The following is a 10393-nucleotide window of genomic DNA, read 5'->3' as shown; positions in this document are numbered from 1 at the left end:
TACTAGTAAAAAAAGATAATCTTTACAAATAAGATGGAGAAAAGTTCTGACAAATATGCATGTACTATAGTAATTTTCCGCATTTAATTTAAGAAATAAATCTTTTCATTGCGATTTCAATTAATGAAAATAAACAAGAAAGAAAAGTACTCATGTGACAAGAAGAAAGAAAAGAAGAAGTTTACACACTCCCATGGCACTGTTCGGTTACCTAAGATATGGGACTATCAATTTAATACACAAAGTGTGTTTAAAATATTGTTAAAAACTTCTCAGGTAGGTAACTTTGTGTATAAAACTGATAATTCTACATCTAAGGTAACCGTACAGTGCTCTGGGAGTGTGTAAACTTCTTTTTTGCTTCAATGAACATATACAGGGGTGTACTGGGGCATATACGGGGAATGACCGTAGGTGTCTGTTGGAAACAGTAGCAATACAGTGGCATACTGTAGGCGTATCGGAGCCTACTGTATGTGACTGTGGCATGCTGGGGATACATACAGTAGCATATAGAGATTTACTGTATATACAGAGCTGGCATACCATACCATACTGTAGATATACCATAGATTACTGTGAAAATGCTGTAGGATACAGAGAAAGACAGGGGATTTTCATACGGACAGGGGTTTTAAATGCCAGTAGTGTATGCTGTATAGGTGAAAATGATGATGATGGTAATGAAATAATTAATATATTAGGACACAAATTATTAATATTAAATTATAAATTATATTTTATAATATTAATTTATTCGCCCTGTGACAAATAACTTGCATGTTAAGAAAAATGAGAGTCCGAAAAAATGTTATGCTTCTGTGAGAGAACACTAAAAGCATGTCACTTAATCGCTTATATCACGTGATCCGCGCATTGGCAGAATCGTTCCAGAAGTGCATTTAATAGGAGAGGACTACTTTAAAACATTTTCAACACTGAAACCCCATATTATTTCTTTTTTGGAAGTTTTTCACTTAGTTCGCGAACTTTTAGATCACCCCTCCTGTTTTTGTGACAAGACCTTTTTTGTGTACAACCAACAGTGACCTTTTGACCTTGGAGTTTGACACACTTTTACACAAAAATTTCAAACTTTTACCTTTGCATTTACTTTGCAAAGTTAGTGTCTATAAAATCACAGACGAAAGGGAATGTTACAGTAACCATTTGTCAGGTGTCTGTGGGCTAAAAAGTGTTAAAAAGGAAAGTTTTTTTTTTAATTTACAGATATCTCTGAAGGTTGAACTATCATTCAGTCAGAAGTAAATTTCTGCCAGTTTTGGAGGATATTTTAATATCATTAAAAAGTACATGTATGTATTTTAAAGCAGAATGCATGCAGAGGTATATGTAAGTTTAAAGGTAAGAGCTAAGGGAATTGAATATATATAGTTAATTACGGTGCTTTTCTTGCTTCTATGCCATGTTTTTGGATTTGTAAAAGCAATTCAAAGTTTATGGTTATCAGAAACATGTCATGCCATTTTCGGAACAAAATGATAAAAAACACCCCCCCCAAAAAATTATAAATTTATGCTCCTCAATGTAGAAGGATATGGAGATCACGAACAGTATTCAGTATACTGTATATACAGTGCTGTAAATCACATTTTATTCGCGAGAACTTAATTTTTGCGTAATAACGTGAGACAATAAGCTCGCGATAATTTCATTCTCGTGTTTAAAAGTATTCCTTACGATTATACAGAGGAAAAACAACAATTCGTGAAAATTATGTTTCGCTAATAAAGAGTCAATGACTATCTCGCGAAAATAAGGTGTCTCGAAAATTATGTGATCTACAGTAATCAAAGTCCATAAAACAATACAAAATAGGAACAGAGCAAACACGGACCTCCGAAACATCAGAGGTGGGATCAGGTGCCAGCCATGGAGAAGTGAACATTCCCTGCTGACCAGTCACACCCGCCGTGTGCTCCTTATCATGATTGGGAGATAACGGAAAAATCTGTCGTCAATTACATGTAGGTGTATAAATAATGGACTAACAATTAGTACGAAAAACATCAGTCAGCATTTGACTCAATGATAAATTGTATTTGCCGACAAGGTCAATGTAATAAACATAGAACTTACGAAATGATGACTTTAAACGAGACTTCTAATTTTCTTATTTCATCAACTTGATTGTCAATAATTTACCTCGTTTCAGAAATGGTTCCTACGTAGAACATGCTCTTGCGTATCGAATCAACTGAGATATATAAACTCCTTATGCAGGTGATGAAGGTATATTGCTGCATAAGTAAGGATAGTTGACGATAGAAAAGTTACGGTCATCACGTTTATCATATAGCTTGGTTGTTAGATTACTATTAACGTTTTTTTCAAAAAAAATGTCCAAGTGTGAAACAGATTTGTCAGACTCGTGGTGTCTTTTATCTCAAGCTCACCAGGATATATCGTATCGACTTAGGAATGGAAATTATCATTGTTAATTGACAATATGTCGTCGATATATCTAAATGTCAAACTGAAGGCCACAGCAAGTGTTTTCTTCTTTTTACGCATAAGATTTTGCACAAATCTGCTTCATATGACTACAAAAATCTGCTACTAACGGAGCGCAATGGTACACATGGAAATTCCAATAGATTGTTTGAAGACCTGGTCTCCAAATTACACATATATATTTTCAATCTGTAACTCAAGCATCTTTTTATGTCAACTTCAGAGTACTTGTGTGTGCAATCAGAATGTGTTTTAATAATAATTTTGCAAATGACTAATGACAAGGTAAGTGAATTTACGAGTTCCAATTTTATTGAAAAGAGCAGCTGTCAATGATATAAAAAAAACCTGGACTTTAATTTATCGCAGGGAATGGTTGTGTATAAACTTGAAAAGTCTCAAGTTTTTAAGCTGTTGATTTTGGAAAAAATCTTTTGATTTCAAATTTTCCAAAAGTTTTTTGGATTTTTTGAGTATCCACATCTGATTCACACCACTTCTTGAATATATTATTGCACAGTACTAACTGCTCTTGGAGTTTTTTTTATTGGGAATCTGCTAACCAAAAATAAATCCATTCCAGATACATTGTTTGTGATGCTACTATTAAGATATGCAAACAAATATATGTTGGAAAGGATTAAAGTACATGTACATGTATATTTAAAAAATTTCCCCCTATTACATTTGAAAGTATCAAAAATATCAGGAGACACAGATATAAGGTTTGAAAGTATAAAAAAGCAGCTGGTCAAATTTCTACGGGGGTCATTTTTCAACGTGTGTGGAGTCATAGAATTACTGGTCTGGAATGTTTTTCTACAGTCGAAAAATGACCCTACCTGTCGTACAATATTGACACGGGGTCATTTTACTACGTAGAAAAATGGCCCCTTTGTCAATATTCTACGGGGGTCACTTTTCGTCGTTACGCCTATTTACTTGAAATTTTAACAGTTAAAATGTGAATTCTATTCCAAGCAGCAGCACTTTACAGTAAGTACAAAGTATGTAGAAACAATTGATAGATTTAACTTGTGTATGCCCTTGCGAAATTGAAATACACGTAATATTCATTCATCACGTGACCGTCCATCGATGGGACCATACTTCATACAGTACAGAGTAGGTTATACTATGGTATTTCCATAAGTATTTAAGTTCTGTGATAATAAAACAGAATAATAAAAATAAATTATTTTTTTAAATCCCGTTTTTGCACTTCAGTCTATTTTCTCTTAAACGTTGTTTCTGACAAAAATGTAAATTCATAAGCTTTTGGTGTTAATGAAAATTATTCTTTGGAGTTTTTAAAATAGATTGCTCATGAAATTTAATTTAAAGTATCATGTATCATTGCTAGGAGTAATGAAGAGACAATTCATTAAAACTACAGGTTATTGGATCGAACATAAAATATGTTAAAAGGTTTCCAAGCGTTTTAAGCGTTTCTCTTTTACTTTTTCATGAAGTGAAGAGTCCAGACTGGGAATAAAGTATCATGCTCATGTATTCATTGTGAACTGTAATTAGATAAGACATATATTGGTCTGCTTTGTTCATTCTTTGGATAAAGCCTAAGGTTAAATTTACGAAGTGTTTGCACTGGCCTTTCTCGCACATTAACAGGTATAGCGAAAGAACTCTACTGTTATGGTTTTATTTGTCATTGAGTACATAATTATATTAAACCAGAATGCTTCAATTTTGCAGCTAATAGAAATTAATGTTAAAAATGAGACCCATTACCTCGCCAGCCCTGGGTTGAACTCTCGACCTATGAAAAATATCCTAGCCGTTACGTTAACCGCTCATCTATCTCTAGATAAGTCCAAAAAAATTGCTTTCGATGCCGATGAAATTCTCTCGGCGCCAGAACTCATAATCACCGAAATCTGAATTTGAGTTCATGTTTATTCCAAGGATTCAACACTCCCCTGACAACACTGAGGCTTTTTTTTTTTGCCAAATAACACAAGACAGGTTTGTTTCATACAATAACTCCCTCTCTCCTTAGACGATCAACTACATGACTACGCCAGTTTTTCCAAGCGGCCATCAGGGAAGCTAGTTCACTTGCATGAGTGTGTCCAAAAAGGTGGCAATGGGTCAACCTCTTCCACGATGTCTACCGCAGTACCAATGATTGTGCGCTGAGCCCCGGATGACGGAAGCAATGCCCAGCTAACTGCATTTTCCTGGAGGCTATTTTGTCACTGACCTTAGGTAGGTTACCAAATAGGATTTCGTTTGGGATGTGGCCTGACCAGTGAATGTCTAAAACCTTACGAAGCATGCGTGTATAAGTTCCATCTAATGACTTCTCTGGACTACTGTTAGAGTTCAACTCTCGCAGCCATACCGCAGAATAGAATCAATTGTGGCTATGAAGAAGCACAAGCTGAGATCTCTTCACATGGCGGAGCGCCATATTCTGGACATCTTTTCAGAGCCTTCCAGGATAGTGCTTTACGAACAGTTATGTCTTTTTCTGAGCTTTCTACTATAGATATCTAAAAAATCTTCAACCTATTTGATTTCAGTGCCATCTAAGGTGTTGAGTGGAGTATGGTTGTCAGTATTGAAGGGGATGCCTTTTGTCTTCTTGGCGTTGATACTTAGTCCAACCGTCTTACGCTCACTCTCTACTCTAGATAACAGATTCTGAGCTTGGATGATTTCATCTGACAATAGGGAAATGTCGTGGGCATAATCAAGATCAGAAAAGACTTGTTTTGGATGTCTGTGGGATTTTATAAGCAGTATGGTGAAACCCACTCCTCTTCATTTCCATAGATGGTTTTTCTCAGGGCATAGCCAAGGACTATAATAAATAAGAATGGTGCTAAGGTATCACCATGCAAAACTCCAGCAATTATTTCAAACATGCCAGTTTCCCTATCAGGTGTTACAATCTTTGCCATGGTATTGGTGTGCATCTTTTTGATTGAACGAGGAAGATTAGGTGGAATTCCATATGCCTTGAGTATTCGTATCATCTTTCCTCTGTGTATGGAGTCAAAAGCTTTACGAAAATCTATAAAGGTTAAGATTGCTTTCAATTTATTGGCTTTAACACCTTCGATTATTCTGCGGAGGGAAAGAATCTCTGCTACTGTTGTTCTCCCGGGGCAAAAACAATTCTGATTAGTTTTGATTTAAACATATTTTATTGAACACAATCAATGGGATCGGACACAATCTATGCCAACTTAGATTGTCCTCTCCAACACAAACAAAAATATATACACGTGATGTACAAGCAACAAATATACAATAATATGAAAAGAAGAAGAAGAAAAAGAAAGCGGGTGCAGAGAGATAAGAAAGGAAGGGAATGAGAGTGCAAGGAGAGAAGAAATAAAAAGGGATTTGTAAAGGATACAAAATGGTTACGCTGGTTATTCCTAAAATCTTTTTGATTTTTAAATATATTTATGTATAATTATTTTGTGACACACGCTAGATGCCCCTGTAGTTATCAGTTTTTGATAGGTCGCCAGACTTGGGCACAGTTACAACATTCATGAATGATAATGTATCTGGTTTATCATTGTTGACGAGTGTATCATTACAGAAATCTAAACAAACTTGATCAAAGACACACAGTTTGAAGACTTCCGGAGGAATTTCATCAGTACTTGCTGCCTTGCTTAGCCTCAGGGAGGACTTTACTTTTCTGTACTCAGCCAGAGTGAAAGCCTCATCATTGATGTCGATATCATCAAACACATTTGGAGTTTCCTCATCAGGCTCGTCTACAACAGGTTGATTTCCCAAGAAATTCTTGAAGTGCGTAAACCATGTGCTGACTCTCTCTTCGGGGCTATTTCCAGATACCTGTTCTTCTTTTGCCTTCTTTCTACCAGTGATCTCTTTAACAACTTTCAATGTATCTCCACATCTTTGCTCTTCATGTGCAGTTTCAATATCTTGGATCTGTTCAGCTAGTTCTTCTTGTGCTAGCTTGTAATTTTGATAAAGGTTATTCACTGCTTCAGACTAATAGATCTTTGTCCACATCAGTTTTTGATGACTCATACTGCCTCTGGGCTTCTTGGGCTTTCTGGCGAGCTTTAGAGACTCTGGCGTCGGATGACCTAAGTGATTTCTTGAATTTAGATCGTTTCGGGAGACATTCTTCCTTTGCTTCTTGATTGGCCTTTACAAACTTTTCGTATCTTTCGCTGTTACTCTCATCAGCCAGTATCTGACATCTTTTCTCCAAAGCGATTATGTAATTTCGTTGAAGCTCAGGGTTCTTGGAGAACTGTTTCCAGTCGTACTGAGCTTTTTTGAGGTTCTTAGACTGAGCTTGATCTTCGCAGACACTATTCTATGGTCAGACTTCACTGTGATAAAGGAGTTGTACGCCTCTACATTATGAACGCTATTTCTTCATTTTTGACGAAGAAGAATGTAGTCAAGTTGTCTCAGTGTGTTGGATGCTCTACATTTGAATGTCCAGAGTTTTCCAGGGCGCTTGTTAAACTGCTAATAGTCCGAATTCAACGAGAATTTCAGCAAGACAGTTTCCATTTCTGTTTGTTTGCTCATGAAATGAATGAGGTACATGCTCAGGGCCCAATCTAGCAATGAAATACCCGTATAAGTGGAAATTTTAGCGAGACGCAAATTTAGCGATTTAACCTTAAAAATGGGTAATTTATTTTTAGCGAGATGTAATTTTAGCGATTTTTAAAAACCTCACTAAAGAACCTATTACAAATAAACCAATATTAATAATTAGCGATATTAAATTTTAGCGATCTTTGCACCCTCGCTAATAATGCCAAAATTAAATCCTCTCTAAAAATTCTACTTATACGGTACCCTATGATTGCAAGAAAATTGTGGGCAGGGACATCCTGGTTGTTGTTCCAAACAATGCCATTTATTATTAAATGACAACATATAATATATATGTAATACATGAAACTGAATAAAAAGACTGGGAGACTATGTAACATTTAAGCATAATTCCTGAGAAAACATTTTTAAACAATTATGCAACGAAAAATTTGCCTCCCAGTATGTGACTATTACATATAAAATTGGTTGCCTCCAATATATATGGCCAAAAAAGAAAAGATTCAAGCATTTTATAATCACCAAAAACTGCATGCTTTTGATACATTCTTTGCCCAGAAATCGATTGCTCGGTTTTAATGTATTATTTCCTTTGTGTTAAACAAGTGTACAAAAATATACCCGTATCACAAAAAAAAAAAAAGCGGAGCATCCTCTCCCAACTATTAAAGCGACAAATGTCTCATATATCGAAAGCTATATAGACAATGAAAAGAAATCGAAAAAATACATAAGAAGGTTAAAAGACACACAGGGAGATAGGCGAACGGACGGGCAAAAACAATTTTCATTACCTTAAATTTTAGAGCGTTTGCTCTAGAGACGCAAAGTCAATCCTTACGTAGGGTGTTCGATGACGATACATAAACGTATCAAATTAAAATTTTCAACACTGTTATAACTTTCGTTATTTTATGTTACATAATTTTATAGGTAAACACTACATAGTTTAATTTTATCGAAGCAGTCCTCCAACTTTTTGATAACCCCTCGTATACCTCTAGGGGAATACAGCTAAATCTCTGTTATCATTTGATGTTTACCGTTAATCTTATATCATTTAAAAATTGCGGAGTTAAAGGAAGTTTCAAAAAAGATTTAAAGTTCTGATTTCAGCTAGCACTTATCGGTTCTCTTATCTTCCTAACAGGTATACAACACTGATAAGTTTTTTTTTACTTATGTATCTTTCAATTCAAATTCCTCTGTCGATAAGTTATTTAAATTAATACATACTAAAATTTATAGGACGAAACCCTGTTTTTAGACAGAATCGATGTTTTGGTTGTTGTATCGCCGACTTATTTCTGGATATAGAATTGTGAAGTGGTCTTTTAATCATGGACTAGATGGGATATCGATCGCCCTGCAAGAAATATCATAACGTACGTAAGTCATATAAAAATATAATAATTAAATGAATATTTAAAATGATATGTAATTCAACATTATGACTGCAATTACCTATATTTTGCACTCTTTTGGCTATTCATCATAAATAATGGAACACTTTGAAATTCTTTTTTTCAGAAACTGATAGTTTCATAGCCATTATCAATAATTATAATTCCCTCATCTTGAAAGGTTGATTGATTGATTGTATATTGCTTAACGTTTCTCTCGAAAATGTTTTACTCATATGGTGACGCCACCAATTGCCGGTGGAGAGCTGCAAATTTTGTCCTATACACTCGGCACTTAGGATCATTGGGCAGGGAGGGATCTTTTTCGTGCCAGCAACTACTGCGACACGAGGCCTTGGTTTATATATACGGTCTCATCCGAAGGAGCGATCTCAACGTCCCACAGTGAGGTTCGAAGCCTTGACTTAGATCACTTCTTACTTCTCGACTCTAGAGCTGACGCTGACTTAGATACAAGACTGGTGCTTTTTGCGATTCAGAATATTTTTATAGAAAGCATGTCAATTGAGAAATCATTAAGAAATTTTATCTGTATTTTTCAAGCAAACTTATCGGTGAAATTACTTTTATTAAAAGGTTTTCATATAATACTTGAGTGTATCCAGAAGATCTTCAAAATGTTTTGACTAGTGAGAAAAAATGGGAACATTTTTTTTATCTAAGAGTACTGAAAAACATATGATGAGCTGTTTTATCTTATGATTTCAGAAGGCATTTGTTGAAAACGTTTTGAAAAACCAAAATGAAAATCAGCAGCTGTTTTATTTGCTTCTTATTGCTCAAAATCGCTGACAATTGTTGTAAAAAAAATTGTCAAATAAACTTTCTGATTGGGAATGATTTTCAAAGAAAAGAAAACACAAAAAGAAGGTTTGGGTTTTATTAAACTTCCCATTTTGTACTTTTAAACTTCACAACTCACAATATTTCAAAAGTCCCCTATATAGCGTATTTTAAAATATAGTTTGAAATGTACATGTATTTATTGTCAAAATAAAGATACATGTACTTTTATGGTACTTTTTTGTATTGCTACTGAGAGCGTGGTGGTTATATAATTCGAACCTAAACAAAGTTGATTTTATTAACAAAAGCTTTGTGTGGCAGTTGAAATAAATCAGCAAAATATGTAAACGAGATCTATTGAATGTGTATTATTTATGGATTAACAGCTCGTTGAAAAAACTACCTCAAAAGAGAAATGGATGGACTTATAAACCGTAGAACACAAGGGGTAGGTTTGATGTCATTTAAAGTTATCTTTTTAGCTGAAAACTCTAGTATAAAACATTCAAGAAATGAACATAATTCTTCATAATTCGAATTATTACTTAAATGATAAAAGATTCGACACAAATTTTATATCAAATACAATACACTGCACTCGCTCTTTCTTTTCAGATTTTACAAAGTCCTCGGTCATCCTTTGAATCCTCAAGACCACCATCGCCTGATAGTGCTTATTCGGATGGACCACTTTCTGGTTAAGTTAATTAGTTTTATTACATTTATTACTTCTTCAATTAGGAAATGTAAATATAATTTTGTTTATGGATAAGGGTTAACATTGAATAAATCATTGAAATATGTTCAGAGTAGTATTGACGAAAAAATCTTATTTCTTGATAAACGTGCTATTTTAGATAAAGACAGGCATAGAACGAATAGACGACATGATTGGGTCCCTTTGTCAAAAGCCCTAAAACGTCCCGTTAAAAGCAACTTAGAAGTTTTTGAAGAAAATCTTCCTGAACTTACGTTAAGAAAAGGATTTACTCGCTTGTGTGCGCTAGATACAACATCTACATACAACAAACGTAATTATGGGGACAAAAGAACTGAAGAAGGTTTATGTCGATCACATTCAGTGACAAATATTAGGAAATCTGAAGAACGCAACAAAA

The sequence above is a fragment of the Saccostrea cucullata genome, unplaced genomic scaffold, assembly GCF_032062105.1.
Source record: "Saccostrea cucullata isolate Sc308-1 unplaced genomic scaffold, CSIRO_AGI_Scuc_v1 ctg118, whole genome shotgun sequence".
Taxonomy (NCBI): domain Eukaryota; kingdom Metazoa; phylum Mollusca; class Bivalvia; order Ostreida; family Ostreidae; genus Saccostrea; species Saccostrea cuccullata.
This window is presented reverse-complemented; position numbering follows the sequence as displayed.